Source organism: Falco punctatus, assembly GCF_963210335.1.
Source record: "Falco punctatus genome assembly, chromosome: 19".
Taxonomy (NCBI): Eukaryota; Metazoa; Chordata; class Aves; order Falconiformes; family Falconidae; genus Falco; species Falco punctatus.
The window spans coordinates 345,758-365,638 of NC_137599.1; the positions used below are offsets into that span (position 1 = coordinate 345,758).

Genomic DNA, 19,881 nt, shown 5'->3' on the forward strand with positions numbered 1-19,881 from the left:
TATGTACTTACAAAAAGATGCTTCACCTTCCACCACCACCTTCTCTTTCCAAACTGTGTACCCACATTAATAGTAACCTGCCACGGTATGATTATCTCGGCCTTCATTTTTGGGAATTCAGCTTTGTTTGTCAGATTACATACCTCTGTGTTAAAGGTTCAAATATATCAGTGGACAAAATTGCAGCACAAAAGGCAAAAACTAGACTAATGACTGGTGGTTGGACAGATTTGCATCTTGCAGAAGTTAGCATCTGATTTCATCTCCCTGATTCAGTGGTGCAGGAATTCTGCAACAGTAGGTTTGTCTGAAAAGTGCCCAGGCAAGGACTAGCTTATATTTCTGAATAACAACTTTTCTCCCAAGGGATGCTGAAGGAACTATAAAACCCTGCAACTCAACAGAAAGACCAAGAAACATGCAGAAAAACAAAGATCATGATTGATACCCTGTTACTTGCTCCTGACTTCTCCAGTAATTTCAGGAGACAAAAACCATTCACATCACTGCTGACGACCCTTGATACACCAGCATCCTTGTATACACAAACATAACCTGAAGCCACATCAGCAACTGTACTGATGACTTTCAACGTTATTTTCTAAGCCATCTCTTTCTTACACATATATATACACTATACCACCTTCCCAATTTTCTGTACACACTGCACCATTAACATAACTTCGTATTGATGTCTAAACTACACCTCTAGTTATCCCACAAGCGTAGATGCCAAGGTACAACCACAGTATTTCACAGGTTTTCTTTGTAGAGCTCAGAGACTCCTTTTGCTGTCAGCTGGCCATGAGATGCTGATGTTCAGATGCTTCATTGTTCTGCTGTAAAGGAATATTCTGCATTTGTTAAGCTCGTGCCCAGTGCTGATCTATGAATGCTGCTGGAGTCTCCCGAATACAGTATTGTTTTGATACGGGGCTCAAAAAAACCAAGAATCATCTTGCACTATTAAAATACAGTATACCAGCTGCAAGCACTCCAAAAGGCTTGCTTAGTCCTTTGCTAACATTAGAACTAAAATAAAATTAGATGCCTTATTTGTACTAACACAGGCCATGCAAATAACGCAAAAATAATACAAAACATACAAATAATGCACAAATATCACTTATGTTTCTGCATAATTTGGATTTCTTTTAGATTTGTTACTATGTTCTGCACCATCTCACCTAAAAGCAAATACTGAGTATGTAGTCCTTAAACAGGACTGTTTGTTTTCTGGCCATATAACCAGGCAGACTTCTTTAGGCATTTTATGTGTTTTACAGCATATCGTGACTTAACACAGCTCTTGTGGTTTTGGCTTGTAAACTGTCCTAGCAGCACATTAGGTTACCAGCTAAGGGCTTCGGCAGACAAACTGCCGAGTCTCAAAGCAACAGCTGAAGCTATTCCACCTACAGCTGCCCATCCAGCTCCTTTGCCAGATTCCCTTCTGCCACGTCTGCTGAAGGGACAACGATGGACAGCTGTGATCTCGGCCACTCCAAGTCCAGATTATCACTGACACCATTCCTGCAGGACTGCTACCAACAACTTCAGGCAGTTAACGTTATGAAAGAGTCATAAGCAATGGAGCAGAAAACTAGGTTTGCAAATCACAAAGCAAAGACATTTCACCACAATATGTCCACTAACTATTCCGGCTGAAAGAAAGGACTTTTCCTCATGTTTCCTTGAAAGCATGTCTAGTCAGGAAAAGCTTCCCAATTTTAGTCATAGACTTTGCTCAGGTTTATTGTGAGACTTTTCTTGTATTTTCTGTTTTGTATTGGAAAAGCTTTATGTCACCTGACAGCCATTTGAACCAGAACTGAGTGAAATCCCTTCTTCACCATCTCTCAGTCTCTCCCTGGTAAGCAAGAATCAAGCAGCAGATGCCCCGGAAGACAAACCCTCAAGCCCTAGAGAAATGAGATTGAGTATGCACATCAGTGCTGAAGAGGCTTACTAAATACACAAGGTTTATTCTTCCAAGTAAAAAGCAACTAGTATTTTACCAAAAGTTCAATTTATAAATACAGGGGTTTTTTTACTGCAACCAAATGTAGCACTTTCAGTTGAAGTCATGAGTGTGATTCATCTGGCAGGTTCAGCATCGGGATCTCTCTCCCTCTCACTGAAAAGAATACTTTAAAAAGGGAAGAGAAGAAATTATATGGGAAGTCTTCAAACTTCTTTGTGGATATGGAAATGCAGGGTAGGATAGGCAAGATAAGTAAATTTGCACAAAAGTCTTAAGTATTTTGCTTTACATTCTTTGAATGGAAAAACATTTGAGCAGTAGGAATGCCGTTATTTATGCACTCATTGCAAAAGGAGTGAATTTCTAAATGCCAACTGACCTGAGTTGTTAAACAATGATAATGCAAGGGGAACATTAGCAATATGGAAAAGGACTTAAATGGTTTGATTATTAAAACAGATTACTTGATTTACATGCTGCTTGTTTTATCATGTTAAATTATGACCAGAAAGATTGTGTTCATTTACTTCCTTTAGATTTTACTTATTTTTTTCTGTCAAGATAGCTCCCACTCAGAAGCTGAAAGGCTATTCAAATAATATTGTGAGACAGCACAAATACCAGTCACAATTAATATGCAGATAACCTGTAAAATAGCTACAAATCATCTTACACAAGCCGAGATTACTTTACCATGTCATCACATTTTTAATTCTAGGCCGGCGGAATTCAGAGTCCTGTGAAATTATTTTAAACAGATATTTTTCAGACAACATATCAGCCCAAGAACTCAGGCAGGCTACTACTACTGTGAAATATCATTTGTTAGGTAACGAGCATTAGTTAGTGACAATCACCAAAAGTCAGAGCAATGTTACACTGTTTATCAAAAAGTTTAATAACAAAGTTTTCAGCCACAGATTATTTACTGAAAACACAATTTTAGCCTACAGTGGTGGTCAAGTGCATACTCTCAGCTTTGGCAGATCTAATTACACACTCAAAACCAGCAGCACAAAGTAAACCTGCACTGCTGCTCACTTCCAAGATTACTACATTCATTTTTGACATCAGTAACAAAGCAGTTGGTCCACTTTAAAGCAGGGCATTAGATGAAACAACCTCCACAGGTCCCTTCCAAACAGCATTATTCCATGGCTGTGACATACATGTTGCAGCTTCAAATAATGGCTGAAAGTAACTGTTATTTCCAATAATAGCAGCACAGGTTTTCAAATTCATTTTGAAATTAATTAAAACAGATTCCTGAAAAAAAATATTAAATAATGTTTCAGAGCTATGATGCATGCTCCTCCAAATGCAGCTATGTTTCTTTTTGCCTCCTGTGAGCAATCAGTTGCTATGCCTTGGTAGAACAGCAACATACTGCAAGGGAGCAAAGAAATACACTTTGAATCAACAAGTCTGACAGTCACAAGCTGTCAATCTCTTTAAATCTTTCAAAAATATACATGAATTCACTTATTACATGGAAAAAAATAATCTTTTCTATGTTATTTTTCTATGTTTAAGTTAAGAGATTCATGTTACCCTCACATTCATACATGCGGCAGAAGAAATGGTTGGATATCTCATCAACACTTGCACAGTTGGAATAATACAGATCTTACTGAATTACTAGTAATTAGAAACATTCACATATCAGCTCCCTAACATGCTTAGCAATCATCCTTCCACCAGCAATAACAAATGAATGAAATGGATTTATTGCCAGTTTTCCAAGGACTTCTGAAAACAACTGAAGGCTTCAAACTTCTCAAAAGACTTTGCTTTGGTATTTGGAAAGCATGGGGAATCCATATATGTAGGCATCTACTAGCAATCCATAGTGGAATACAACTGTCAACCATTACATATCAAAACACACATACCATGACTTCAGTGCTGTAAAACCCACGTAAAATGCACATTTATCTGATAAGAAGCAGCAGCAAAGCTGGCATTCTCTCCCCAAAGTGGCCTTTTGTTATTTAAAGAAATTCTGTTCAGATCTGGTTCAAGCATAACACTGTCTTCCACACCTATTAATGAAAGAGTTTCAACCCACAACATCCACAACCCTTACTACTTGCATTTTAAATATTTAATATATTTTAATGCAACAGTCACTACTACATTATTGTGTACATTACTGTGTACACATCGAAATCCAGTCCACTCTGACTACAGAATTTGCATGGTCTATTTCTTTTTTACTTATACAATCCAGTAAGAAAATGCATCTATAGCTTTGGGATATAATGAAATGGTTTGATGCACTTGCAGATAAGGCCAGGGTTCGAGCGATTCATTCATAGCACTTTCATGCAGTGCCAAAAAAATTACTACAAATCCTGGTTTTGTCAAAAGGAGAGTGGAATGTATTTATGAAATGACTCTTTTCCTCCTAAATATATTCAAGAGAGACTTACAGAAGAAGAAATAAAGCTTAGTTATTTCCTGTTCGCATCTCTGTCCTTTGAGAAAGAGAACAAAGGAATTTGACACTTCATATCCACACTCATCTTGAGTACCCCTTCTTTGGCTTTTTAACCAGAGTACAGACTCGCATTAACAGTTAAGGAAATGTCCTACATAAAGAAAAATCAGAGGCTTTGACAAGTTGCTGCTATGGTGCATAGGTCGTTAACGCTGATAAGCAAATGCCAGGAAATAAGGACGATTATTAACACCATATCTTCACTTCTCTCAAAGTCCCAGGTCACAGCAGATAAAAACCAGCTAATTATTTCTTCTACTTTTTCTCTCACACAAGCAAGCTTCATCTGTTGAAGCTACTTGCTTGCATAGTGAAATTTCTGTCTCAGTCCTTAAAGAAATACAGTTCAGGAGGGAAAAAATGGTTCTAGGAAATGGGCCACGCAAAAACCCTTCTAAACTGTCCAGTAACCTGATACAAGAAAAATCCTTTCCTGAGTCCAAATCTGTTGATGTAACCTCAAGCAAGACAGACAAGGGATCCAAAACAGTTTAACACTACTTGAAGAGGCAGATCACCCTGAAAATATCTCATCTGGGCTGTAGCTCATCTGGAGAAGAGAACAATAGACACCCACCAGCCAAAGCACTGTGCCAGGATGAAGGATTCCTACATGGCCTCTGCAAACTCTAAGTGGAAATCCTAGAACACAGGATCAATATGTTAAAACAAACAAAAACCTAAACCTGTGCAACCAACCAGCAACGATAACTCACAATTTCCCCTCTACTACCTAGTGCTGCTTTACCAGTGTTACTCCTTAAAATCTTTCTCTCCCCCCTTTTTTTGGTGGGGATAGCAGGGAGTGAGAAGTGGGTAGAGAAGGAAGGCTGGAAGGAGAGGCGATAACAGAAAAAGTGTAATTCTATCAGCTCAAGTTTGAGGGTTTGCTTCTCCACTTCTAGTTTAAACAAGTCAAACTTCATTTACTTTATTTATGTATTCCCACAAACCACTAGTAACTCTTCACCCCAATAACCATCTCTATTTCTTATAATTTACCCTATTTTAAATACAGAGAAACAAAACTGTAGTTATTAAAACAAAACCCTGCTAGTATTTTATGAAGCCATACCAACACTTCCTTGTCTTTACTGATGCATCTCCTCCCACTGCATCCTTGAGCCTCATGAATGTTTTCTAGAAGCACACTGAACTGGTGGCTGGTAATCACTTGTGCATGTAGTGTCCTCTAATCATCCTCTGCCACTAATCCATGACCTCGTAATTTACAGCACATTACTCACCTGTAAACAAATGGCTCAGTGTTTTGTATAATTGGATTCCATCTGCAAGGTGATCCAGGCTTCTTCAAGAGGAGCACCACCTCCCCCATTTGTCCCATCATTAATGTTATGAATCTAGCTTTTACACAAAGGCTACCTCAGCAACATCCATATCATCTTTGTGATCCACTGCAGGGAGATTCTTCTTCTATAGGCCAGTTGATGCAAGGCAGCTCACAAGCACAGCATCTTTGATAGCTCCTTCTCTAGCAGATGTTTCTGCCAGTCACATGGCCTAGCATCTGCAGCAGTCCTCAGAGAGGGATCTTCCTCAACAGGTCTTTGCACATACACACTCTCAGAGCTCTTCAACAGTCCACATTCTGCACCACACACCGTGGCTGCTCCCACGAGGCACCGTAATGTAGGCCAGGTTACATTTTTCTTTAATTTGAGTAGCCCCGCAGGACAAAGCCAGCTTGCCAAACCCCTGTAGGGAGCAGTGCTTGCATTTCCAGCCTGCCAGTCCTGCATCCATGTTAACCAGCACACTGCCATAAGCCTTCTACTAGCTACCAGCATTCGGGCAGATGAAATTCTGGGGCTGATTCATCAACTGCATTGCCCAGGTTTCCACTGCCTACATAAAGACTTCTTTAACATCACTAGCTCCTGTATGGTGTCCATGTTGCAGAAGTGGGGTTCACTTCCTGCTAGGAGATCTCTGAAGCTTCTTCCCTAGGGTCCCCGCACTGAGAATATGGTGGCAAAAGGCAGCTCTGCATACAGCCACCTCAGCTCTGCAGCTTTGTTAGCTGGAGCTCCACAAGATGAGAAAACAGCCTCAGCCAGAGAGAAGCACAGGCACATTCTCCCAGCACCATGCCTAGGCGGCTGCACTCTGCCAGGACAGAGCTGCTTCTCAGTGGAGCTCCCATATCCATTTATCAATGGTGTGGTTAATTTGCAACCAGATCATCCACTCTGGGCAACTGAGGATTAAAAGTACAGGAAATAAAACAAGTATTACTAAAACTAAACATTAACTTACTGCTGATTGACTATGTTTTTAAGCCTTCCATCTACCTCATTAAGTAGGGAAAGATGATGGTGCTAACACCCAGGTGTTACTGCCAACGTAAAGCACTGTTGTACTGCCTGGAACTGCAACGATGTACACACAACACAAAACACAATCTCCACAAACTAGGGAGACTTTCAGAAATTTGCGGTTCTTTCTGATCATTTATTGCTGGCCTCCTTCCTGATTATCCCCTTCCAAATGAAGGCAGTACTCATATCCTTGTTTCAACTGGGATGGTTCAGAGTGCTTTGCTCCTGAAGCCCCTCCTTGATCATCTGCTTTAATTCTGTTTCCAAAGATATTTCAAAGGAGAGCACATAACTAAACTCCACTGGTGCGAGCAGCAACGTGAAACTGCACTGACTGCGTAACACACTTCCTTCTCCACAGGTTTATAAACAGACAGTCCTTTCTTCTTAAGAGCAGCCTCTCTAGTGCAAACTAACACAATCATATGACACCACAGACTTCATAATACACTGACCAACTGTTAATACACAAAGTACCATACATCACACGCCATATGGCATGTTCAAAAACTGCATAGACGTGTGCAACTGGTTATTTAAACACCGGCTCTTGCTGTACTTCTCAGTTTCTGCACAGCATTGATTGCTTTGTAAAAGTGTAATTATAATGCAAAGGCTAAGAAGATGGGCACATGTGATGTTTTCATCACATGTTAATCAGATATAAGCAGTACATATCAAAACAAAGGTATCCGAAGGTAGTATTTTAAAAGCTTCTAAACTATATTACCACACTGGCCAAGCAGTAGTACCCATTTTCAAATTACATCTCGTTGGATAATGATAAATTCAACACCACTGCAATTACTGAGGCTGTTGTCTTCATGGTTTGACCAGAAATAGCAGTGTGCTGTGCAGCTGAGTGGTATTTGACAGGATTTGCAACTATTAAAATGACCCAGAGAAATAATCAAAAATTCACAAGGGACCAGCTCCTGATACTCAAACTGAAAGGACTGGCAACGTATCTGAACAGATTAAAGAACTGTTATTAAATCAATGGTATCAACCCAGTAACCTACATTAGCAGATTGCAACCCTTTACAAGCCATTGATCATTTATAACAGCATTTTTGTTGCTGCTTCACGAACCCTGGAATTCGTTCATGGCCCCCTCATGACCCTCTCTCTCCCTCACATTGTACCCAACCTTAATTAAAAAAAAAAAAGGGGGGGGGGGGGGGGCAGGGGAAGGAGGGAAAAGTATTTGACACAACTATCTTCACATCACAACTGCAAGCAACGAAAAGAGAAGTCCAGCTAGGCTGTGATTTTTAGCCATGTTCAGCCAAAAGTCAGGCAGGTGGTCTGCATTGGTGTTCCCATTATGAAATTCCCCCAGGAAGTTCACAGGTTCACAAGGGGCACTGGAAGAAGGAGATAAACCCAAGCATAGACTTGGGCTCAGAACAGTAGAGCAAGCAGTTGTTTGTATACATTATTTTAATGGGTAACAAACCCAATTCAGGCAGCACGCACAGATCTATAGCAGAAAGCACAATTCAGGAGCAAAACGAGCTGTAGTGTGAGCAAAGACAGTTTATTAGCTGTGAAGACGGAACTAGCCAGACAAGCAAGCAGGATTTCTGGCAGCACCACTTACTCTGGGATCAAGGTATTATTTCAGCTATTGACAGATTATTCAGTGAGGCAGCCAAACAAAAGTCTGTTTAAAAAAAAAAAAAAAAAAAAAAAAGTCTGACATTATAGAAGGACACCTGCTGCCAGGCACTCCAAGGCAGAATTGCAATTACAGGCATTGCCTCCTTCACAGCTGGCACTCACAATCTATAATCATAATGAAAAGTAGGATGTTAAAAGAACAAGCATCCTGTATAGATCTGAAGGAAATGAATACAATAAAAATAGCTGTAAACTAGTTACAGTGACCTGTGGACCACAAAACCCTCCAGCAGAAGACCGACCTGCACATCCCTCCATAGCAAAATAAATCTGTGCCAGGCTGGTACCTTCAGTTAAAGGGGCATAACTTTGAAAATCAACCCCTCAGCCAGTTTGTCCAAGGCCTGTGCAGCTGGTCTGTCAGCAACACATTGACTTGGTTCATCCCTTTAGTACCTGTTAAACCTGCAGTAAATATGAGTATCTTGACCATAGAATACTAATCTGACCTTTCCCAAGATGACAGTTGATGCCACCTCCCAGACAGAGTACCATAAAAGCATTAAACAGGAAAAACACTTTTAGCAAGTTAGTTCCTCCACCACTGATAACAATCCCTACTTTTTGCCTTAGGGCCGAGAAGCTCAGTGAAACTTTCACACAGGTATTGAACTAGAACACAGGACTGTTCTTAGGAAAGCGGGATCTTTGTGCCAGAGCATCCTCCATGACTGCTCCTGCCATGCTCTCCTAGGCAAGGGAGGGAAGGCAGATGGACTGAGCAGGAGGGGTTGGGTGTGATGAGCTGCCTCTTGTGCAGATGCCCACAGCTGCCTGGAGCAGCAGCTGAGGCCCAGGACTGCCTTCAATCCCTGTTCACCAATATAGAAGCAAACGCTGGAGAATTCAGAGAAACCAAAGTTTATGTTCAACACAGTAGCGAAACATCATCTGAACAGTTTGTACAAATCATAAAATTACTTAAGAGGAAGAAAAGGAAGTAAGTTTCCACAACAGGATTAGACACTAATGTGAAACTCCAAGACACACTGATGAGCACAGGCAAAAGCCTCGTTGCTCTTGACACAATCTAGTTCTTGTCAAGCTTTGCCTTCCCAGAATTTGAATGTGTGAGGAAGAGGTTGAGGATGACCCAGTGAGGAGCTGCTCTCCAGAACATTCCATGGTGTTGCACTTAGGCACAGTTTCTCCAAACTTAAAATGTGCCCAGGATCTTGAGAAATCCTGTGTCTCCAGTGTACTTTCAGGCAACACAAAACATTTTCAGCACCAGACCTTTTCTCTTCTCTCCTGCTGCAGTTGAGCAGGACATAAGCAGGGCACTAGCCCTTGGCAGTCACTTGCCACTGGGCTTGGTACGTCCTCACTCTGCCCCACAGACCCTCTCACCCTAAAAGCTACTCCTGCTGCCAACTCTCTGATAGCAGTCCAGTTGATAGTGTTTTCTGTGTGAAGTTTTGGAGGACATGCAAGAAGGCAATTAACTATCAGAAAACAAACATCCAAAATTCTGATTCTATCTAAGTCTCCTCCACCCCCAAATAATATCAAATAGTTTAAGGATTCCCTAAATTGAAATGCAACTAACACAAGGCTTAAAGGTCATCCGAAAGGAAAACTGCAACAAAAAAAATGGCCTGTCAATTCCACACGTTATTCCAGACTGCCTTGACGCCATTTAGGGCAAAGAAAAAATCCTAAGGAAAATGAAGTAGCTGGTTAAAGAGAATTATTTAAGGAGGTCCTTAACAATTCTTTCCAATATCAGGAAAGGGGATTTTAAAAACACCTCAGCTGTGGCTACCGAGCCAGCAGTGCTAGATTTCTTGATCCTTTGAACGCATCTCTGATGGCAGGCTTGCCCCACCTCATCCTGGGTAAAGCCCCACAAGATATTCCTCTCGAGCTGTATCACTGTTCAGCGGAGTCCACACCGACTGTGTGGCACCTCTCGGAGTTTTTCCACAAGACAATGACACACAGAAGTTGCAGGCTGCAACCTCAAAGCACTTTGGATAACGTGAAATCAGAAATTTTTCCTGATTGTTTTCTCATTTTCCTGGCTATCAGCACTCAGGATAGTCATGGATCAGCAAGGTAACTTGAAGGAAATGAAACACAGCTGTTGTGATACCGTAAATAAGGAAACTGTGCCTTTATAACCATACCTCACCAATGTTTTATTCCTGCATGCACTGACACTTAGAATGTTATTGCTACAGCAGAGGACATCAAGCTTGAAACTGTTTCCTTGTTAAAATCACTGCTTTGTTGCCAAATAAATAGTATCTTACATAATATGGCCTCTATCCAAACTAACAAAAGCTTTCTGAAGAAATCAACATGCCTTAAATTAGAGTTGCTTTAAGATTTTAAGTAAACTTCATAAACTCTTTAAGCCATATCAATCTCTCATCTGTTGCAGATGTGTATTATGCCTTCAGACCTTACTAAAAAAAAACACAAGTAAAAGCATCTGCCAGCTGATTCTTTGCACTAGGAACTACAACCATTATATGCAGCCACAAAATGTCACTTTGAAAATTATGTTCAGATGGGCCTATACTTTCAGTATTTAAGCTCCCTTGATAGCCTGCATTTACTATAGATAAAAATCAAATCAGTCTTTTCACAAATATCCTTTCCTTGAGTTATTTAAAAAAGTACCTTAGAGTCAACATCAATTCAGCACAAAACTTGTGACAAGCTTAAGCACACACAAACCAAAAGGAAATCAAACTACTAAGGAAAATGAAATTACATCCTGCCAGACTAAGAACTCATCTGTATGCAGAAAGATTGACTGCATAAAATATATGCTGTTTTTTACAAGGAAAACACTTTCTCTAACACATGGTCTTCGGTGGTTGTGCAGTTCCCTGCATGCTGACTACATTTACTTTCAGTACAGTGTTGGTAGGAAAACAACATACAGGTTACCACTTCTGCTAATTAAAGAAAGGACTAAGGACACAAGACAAACACCAACTGTGCCTGCTGGTTGCATACACGTTGGATCTCGGGCAATAACAACATTATACAAATATCCAAAAGCCATTTATAGTCCTCCTACCTAACCATTACAATCTGAGAGAGGGAGGCTGGAAGTTTTCCAGAACATTTAAAATTTGGGTTCAGGTAAGTGTTTTCTGCTCTGAACAGAGCCTCAGTAAAATAAACTTCCATGAAATTTACGGATATACCAACAAGAACCTTTGTTGGCCAGCAAGGAGGGATTAAAAAAAGAGAAATGACAGCAGCCTACTCCTGAAGTCAAAACTGAATTCCTGTTCAAAATCAAATACAGCAGTAGAACTGCTGAGAATTTGGAGCTTTTGAATAAAAAATAATTCATATCTTGAAAGTTGCTAAAATTATCCATCAATTCTCCTTTATCACTCACTTCTCAAGGATCTTTTAAATATGGGTTACTATCTCACCCCATCTAAAAAGCTCCAATCTTAATCCAGGACACCATTAAAGAAAGCTCTCAGATGAACCCAGTTACTTTTTCACCTCCAGAAAAATTATTACAAGAATATTCAAAAAATTCAGGCTGGCAAGCTGATACATCACTTTATCCAATGAGTCTCACGGAAGATAGTCAGCATTATTTCCAATGCCAGTTCATATGTCTTGAAAAGGCAAACTTTAGAATAAAGCTATAGCTGTCATCACGTCAATTCGGGAGGATGTTTCATTCCTTATCCGTAAGCACGTTCACTGCATTCTCCGAAGCAAGAACCAATAGTACTTCTGATGTTTAGTGGGGGTCTGAAAAAATGCCATTCCACATTCTCACATGGATGGCAAACATGTTAGAAAGGTATATATAAAAAGGAGATTTCAGTACTGTTCTCTTGCTCCGGTTAAAGTATGAGACAGGAGACAGCATGAGAAAGCGTTATGGCAGATAAAATGCGATTCTTCAGAGTAACGCTCCACTACATGGCAGCAATGACTTTCTCAGAGTCTCCACCTGCCAAAATAAATTTACTGCCATTTAAGGTTGTTAAAATTTTTCCCCGATTAATCATTGCTTCACTGCAACATCTGTCCAAGATGACTGTTTTGCTAAAGCTGGTTAGCCCACTGCAAGTAAGTTATGCAACCGCAGGCCATGCCGACACTCTGGCGTAACGTTTGTCTGTGCCAGCCACGAAGGGAAAAGCAGCAAAAGGAGTGGGAGCTTTCAAGGGTGGAGTATATCTAATAATAACAGGGCTGAAAAGCACCATCCCTCCCTGTGACACAACGAACATGAATCCAGTGAAGCTGGACCACCACCGAGCAGACAGGATTCTGCTAAAAACCTTTCCCAATCCAAAGAGTTATTCCCATTTTGACTGAAGGAATTTAAATCGAGAAGAATAAACCCATTTAGGTTTCCTACAGGTCACCATGTCGTTGGAGCCCCGAGGGAGCACTAAAGCATAGATAATCTCCTTTTAGGAAGTAGTATCTGTAAATATTAGGAAGTAACTCTGTAAATTATAAACCCCCCTAAAGAATCATCCTGACAAGGCTAATTTCATCCTGGAAATATATAGCTCACACGTTTATTTAGATTCTAGTGTTTAGCTTCAGTCATTTAATTCAAAAGTGGAGACAATTGCCTGCCATTTAACCTTCTCATTAATTTCAAAGGCAATTCTTCTTTCAACACCTGCCTGATATACATACAGCAAAGACCACTGGCTCCTGGCTCCAAACAAACAATTTACAAAGGACAGCCCAGAGGACAAAGATGTTATCAACAAAATGCCAGGGAACAGAAAAGAATGAGAAAGAGTGTCTTAAGCAGACAAGAGAATTGCAACTACAAATCTTCTTTAACATCTATTTCATTTGTGTGTTCATCACACTAGTATTTGAGAAATGCCACACAAGACCCAACTGCAGACACTGCTATCAACGATGAACTTTCTGGCAGGAAGACCTTGCCTTGGATGAGGCATTGGGAATTTTTACCTTCCTTCTGGATGTTTCAGTAGATGATGCTCTCAGAAGAGATCACAACACTAGTAGCTGAGGTACTATTTTCTGTACCTGACCAGACCAGTTCTTGCTCTCTAGGGAACTTGCACAGCACAGTTTCCAGATTAAAAGTGTTTTCTCCCCAGTTCTCTCACATCCTATCCTATCAGCTCCGAGATCTGCACAGCCCGCAAGGAATGGAACCACAGGTCAGTTCACCAATACAAAACCAGGCCCTTGCTGCAGCTGTAATTTTGCAACAGTGAAACTATCATTGAAATGGAGATTACCCAGGGACTATCTAAGAAATTAAAAAACGGGACTGGTGTGGCTCACACTAATTAACCACCAATACTCCCACAGGCTGATGCAAGCAGGAGTCTGAGGTCTACAGAAACCAGCCAAGAGGCAGAGTCAATGGCAGGAATAACACATTATTGCTTTCTGAAAGATGACCTTGGGCAACTGCCACTCCCAGTTATAAAATCAAGGCAGACAGGAGGCAGGGTAGCAGCCAAAATATTAATGGAGACACACTCCAGCTTCACCTGCGGGGTTGGTTTGTCTTTAGGTGGACAAATGGGGGAAGAAAAAGCAAGCACAGAGATAAAGGCTACCAGTTAAAGTTCAGTGACTACTGCTTAAAATATTAAGTAGCCTAAATAATACACACCGTAATAGCATGTCCTATTTTTAGTATACGTGGATCTGGCAAATATGAGTCATCTTTGGAGGAACTCCTAAATTGCTCTCCTAACACAGTCATAGCTGCACATAGAAAATAAGGAAATACATCCATAACCAAAAAAAAAAAAAGCCACCTTCATGTTAATGCTAGTGTTGGCCAAATTTGTCAGGGAAGTCAGCTGGACAGTTTTAAAGCAAATGTTGATTAAGATCACAGGATGGTTATATTTGGAATACGAGGAACAATCTCACATGCTATCTTCACAAGTACGATCTAATAAATAAGTTTTCATGAGATCCCAGAATACACTTGGTAAGAAAGCATGTCAAACCAAGACAAGTAGATGCTATCTACTTAGAAGGTGATTTATTATTACTATTTCAACTTCTTCTCTATGATGTAATTTAATGCAAATCTAGCAAGAAAAATCCAAGCCACACAAAGAATGGCTAGTTACACTCTGCAAATGTGAAATCCAAAAGCAAAAGACTGACAAATACTGCAGTAGGATCCAGAAGCAACAGATAATAATTAATAGCATGCACAATTACAGAATGTAACAGCAAAGCAAAGAGTCACTCCAGGGTAACGCAAGCAATACTTCAGTGGTTTCCAGAGGGTCAAGTGCTGGCTCAACAGTAAGGCCCTTAAGAACATTTCTGAGGGGTGACAACATGTAAGATAACTATGCTAGAAAGGAAAAGTTAATACAAATATGCTCAGAAACAAGGGTTTCCATTGACACCTTCTACAATCTCGCTGATGGGACAGGCAGAGCAGGAGGGGTCAGCAAGCAGATGGTGGGATTCGAGTGCTGAGGAAGGAGTAAGGGAGGGAGGGAGGGAGGAGTAAGGGAGGGAGGGAGGAGTAAGGGAGGGAGGGAGGAGTAAGGGAGGGAGGGAGGAGTAAGGGAGGGAGGGAGGAGTAAGGGAGGGAGGGAGGAGTAAGGGAGGGAGGGAGGAGTAAGGGAGGGAGGAAGGAGTAAGGGAGGGAGGAAGGAGTAAGGGAGGGAGGAAGGAGTAAGGGAGGGAGGAAGGAGTAAGGGAGGGAGGAAGGAGTAAGGGAGGGAGGAAGGAGTAAGGGAGGGAGGAAGGAGTAAGGGAGGGAGGAAGGAGTAAGGGAGGGAGGAAGGAGTAAGGGAGGGAGGAAGGAGTAAGGGAGGGAGGGAGGGAGGAGTAAGGGAGGGAGGGAGGGAGGAGTAAGGGAGGGAGGGAGGGAGGAGTAAGGGAGTGAGGGAGGGAGGAGTAAGGGAGTGAGGGAGGGAGGAGTAAGGGAGTGAGGGAGGGAGGAGTAAGGGAGTGAGGGAGGGAGGAGTAAGGGAGTGAGGGAGGGAGGAGTAAGGGAGTGAGGGAGGGAGGAAGGAGTAAGGGAGTGAGGGAGTGAGGGAGGGAGGAAGGAGTAAGGGAGTGAGGGAGGGAGGAAGGAGTAAGGGAGGGAGGGAGGGAGGAAGGAGTAAGGGAGGGAGGGAGGGAGGAAGGAGTAAGGGAGGGAGGGAGGGAGGAAGGAGTAAGGGAGGGAGGGAGGGAGGAAGGAGTAAGGGAGTGAGGGAGGGAGGAAGGAGTAAGGGAGTGAGGGAGGGAGGGAGGGAGGAAGGAGTAAGGGAGGGAGGGAGGGAGGGAGGGAGGAAGGAGTAAGGGAGGGAGGGAGGGAGGAAGGAGTAAGGGAGGGAGGGAGGGAGGGAGGAAGGAGTAAGGGAGGGAGGGAGGGAGGAAGGAGTAAGGGAGGGAGGGAGGGAGGGAGGAAGGAGTAAGGGAGGGAGGGAGGGAGGGAGGAAGGAGTAAGGGAGGGAGGGAGGGAGGGAGGAAGGAGTAAGGGAGGGAGGGAGGGAGGGAGGAAGGAGTAAGGGAGGGAGGGAGGGAGGAAGGAGTAAGGGAGGGAGGGAGGGAGGGAGGAAGGAGTAAGGGAGGGAGGGAGGAGTAAGGGAGGGAGGGAGGAGTAAGGGAGGGAGGGAGGAGTAAGGGAGGGAGGGAGGAGTAAGGGAGGGAGGGAGGAGTAAGGGAGGGAGGGAGGAGTAAGGGAGGGAGGGAGGAGTAAGGGAGGGAGGGAGGAGTAAGGGAGGGAGGGAGGAGGTCTGTCAACCCGAGTGAACAGAAGTCCCAGGACCCCCAGCATCACCTTGTGTCACCAGTTTCCCACCCTGGAAGGCTCTTGAGGATCCTGAGAGAGAAGCAACAGATCCTTTTTCCAACCAAATCAGTTCTCAGGCATTCCCAGACATCAGCATTTGAAAGCACCTAAGGGCAGGGACATCCCCTGTGAAAACCCTGGGTTCTTGCATCACATAAAATCCTGTCAAAGTGAATTCTGACATTACCTGCTCCAAAAAAGCTTTCTGTTGTTGGTGCCTTCTCTGTGTTCACACAAAATTTCTGGGAGACTAAAAACAACTCCACTCTTCTACCCTGAGTGAAAGATGTGACTTCAAAGGCAAAATCCTTGGTACGCAAACTCTATGGCAGAAGTTAATGCCGGACAACCCAAGAGGTCAGTGGCAGCAACAGCAGCACTGAGCAGGGAGGTAAACACAAGGCAAGACTACAGACTGAGAAATAATATTCACAACTGGCATTCGTGATTTATTCCATGGGTTTCATGACAATTATTGTTTTTCTTAAAAATACATCCTCCTAGAGTAGAATGAATACAACCATCTTCAGCTTTATTAAGAGGTTTTTAGCTTTCATCACTGTAAAGAAAAGCTTAAAAGCAACCACAGCATATCCCAAAGGCTTAAACATCAGAAAGCAAAAAATCAAATCAGTAAATAGTTGAATTTGTCAGTGCTGCTCACTCACCACTTAGACCCAGTGAGTGTCCTTACTGACAGATGGACAGTTCGTACATGATAAGGGATAGGATGTTTTTTCATGTTATTTCCTCCCCACATTAAAAAAAAAAAAAAAAAAAAAAAAGGAGGGCTATTTTTGGTATTCATTGCACACAATGGAGAGTACAAAGAATACCAAACCCAGGTAAAAACTACAAAGAAATTGCTGTCTTCAGCGACAGGGATTTTTAGTTTGCAAAATATCCATTACACCCCATTACTCACAGAATGATAAAATGAGAGTCTCAAAGGCTCCCACTACCCATGTGGACACCCAGTGATGACCAGATGGGTGGGCACAATTGTGCAATTTTCCTGTTTTCCCAGTTCCTTGGGATCTGGCCATTAGTGCTATCAGCTTCTACATCACATGCCTCATTAAGACAAACAGAGGCTGCTGCTCATTTATCTTAAACTGTTCTGGGCTAAGCCAAGCCAATACATCTGCATATGAAAGGTTAAGAGGGTTGGGGTTTTTTTCCCCTGAAAGCTTTCCCAGATTGGTTATGGGGCTTACCATACTCATCAAGACAGCCCAGAATTTGGCACTTGAGGTGAAAAATGCTTTGGCACTGCACAAAGGATGTGAAAGTGTGGGAATTCCTACTCGCGCAAGACATCTGACACATAACCGACATACAGGTACAGAGGAGCCTTCAAAAAGGCAGAAAAGTGTCTTGATAAAAATAACCCACAAAGCTGACCCTGACTACTTGAATGTCTGAGCTCTCCAAAGTCTTCCCACATCGCTAGTACAACATAAACCAGACCTACTGACCAAGCCAGTCTTTCAGTAAGCACCTGTTAATTTGTTCCATCCTGCAATTTATTTCAGTTTAATAGCATACATTAGTAAATGTAATCCTAGCAAATTTTTCCTTTAGTCAAGGCACTACAAAATGTCTTAAAAACTAACTACATTTACTGTATTTAACTTACATTAAATTTTTCTAGATACAAAGACAATACAGGAAAACCAGAAGGTTAAAACATATCAGATTGAGTTTAACATTTTAAAAGATTACAACCCAGTTCAACAGTTTTCACGATTCTACTACAATGTTTGCTACACAATACATTTTTACTGCTCCCAAGCTAGTCTATACAATAAAACAAGTGAAATAAATCTGTCTATCTGTGCAGGGTTTACTCACTAACCTCAGTAAACAGTCTCCATAGCAAAGCAGCTGAATTGCCAGTTACAAATCAACTATGGAAAAAAAAAAAAAAATCACAAGAGGAGACCAAGATCAGCTAAAGAGTTTTCTCCCCAATTCCAGTAGCAACAAATCTGGGCTGGCCTCTGAAGTCTGACATGACCTATGTACATGACCAGAGCCCCAAAACATCATCACCTCAGGCAAGTCATGAAAACAGCAAAGATCTACCTGCTCAAAGCCAACTGCTTCAGTTGTTCCTTCACAGAGCAAGCAGCAGGTGCTGCCTTGGCTCCAATGGGAGGATCAGAGATCCAGAAACCCAACCGAAAAGCAGGAAAAAAATAATCAGGCATTCTTGTAAATGAAAATGTTGAAATTTACATTGCTACTTGTTTCCTGCATGACAGGGGATGATATACATAGCACCTTTTAAAAGATAAGTGTCCACCATCATGCTTTCCTGCCTTTCATACTTTACCTACCAGCTGGAAGTCTAACACTCCTCTGCTCCTCATGGCAGGAGCACTCAGTATCCAAACCCCACAACATCCATCGCTCCAGGCAGGTGGGGTGACTGACTGGCACTGGCCAGTAAAGACTGGAAGAGATGAGGAGGCACCAACAGCTGATGAAGTGGCTCACCAACTCCAGCAATAGAAAGAAAATTCTCTTCCTCCCTACAGACTTGTGTCTCACCTGTGGAGAAACTGTCTGAAAACTGGGAAAAACTGTTTCAATAGTTCCAGCAACAAAAAGAGAATATGTCCTACTCCCCATCTGTATGGAGTACCTCAGCTATTACAGTAAGCATCCTTTTACTCAGAAGAGAGAATATAGAGCGTACACACCATGGGGTACCCTGTGGTTTTACCTGCACGACCACAGCGAGGACATAAGGAAGGGGGATGAAAAATACACCTCGACCCTAGAGGCACTGGTATGTGAACTGCAAGGAAAAAACAATCACAAATGGGGGTTCTTCCAGTCCTCCTGCTCCAGTCTCCAGTGGGCAGTTCCTCAGACAGAGTGGAAGGGCTGATCTTACTCCTGACCCTATGGAAAGGAATTCTAAACTGTTTTTACAAGTGGTGAGAGGAGAATCCTATGGCCAGGACTAGAGGGACCCTGCCTCTGGCCAGGTGGAGGAGAGGGACAACTGGGTTTTCTGGTCTCTGTGGACCCGATGGCCTGGCACGTCAGACCCACAGGAGTATAAGGCTCTAGCAGATACAGGTACACAACATACTCTAATGCCATCAAGTTACACAGGGGTGACAAGTACACATGGAATTGACTGCCCCACGAGTCAAAACACAGCCCTACCATTCGCCATGGACTGATCCAGACTGCACTGGAACAGGGTGAAGCTCTGGAACACCTGCAATACATCAGTTGCCACTCCACTACCCACAGGAATGGAGTGACAGTACCTAAAAAGAAAGAAGGCAGCCAAAATGTTCTGGTTAAAAATAAGACTCACTTTGACAACAAGCAGCTCCCTGGCTTTAAGTCTCCAAAAAACGTAAGCCCTTAATGGAAAACATGTTTTCTACCAACTAATTTGAAAAATTAAGCAAAATATTCCCAATTATTTCAAAATTGTTCAACTTGACTTCTGTTTCCAATCAAGTTCAGCTTGTATAGTTTTATACCGGGTTTAAAAAGGTTTACACGTATCTACATTTTCTTGGCATTTCCTCAAAGGGGTTTAAGTTCAGTATAACTAATAAAGGTTCAGAGAATTAGCTTCCAAAGACTGGAG

General features: G+C 42.2%; 1 protein-coding gene across 9 annotated transcripts in view; it reads right to left on the reverse strand.

Moving 5' to 3' along the window:
* Positions 1–19,881, reverse strand: part of MYO1D (myosin ID) — a 163,621-nt gene that overhangs the window by 131,615 nt on the left and 12,125 nt on the right. The gene's annotated exons all lie outside the window — the stretch shown is intronic.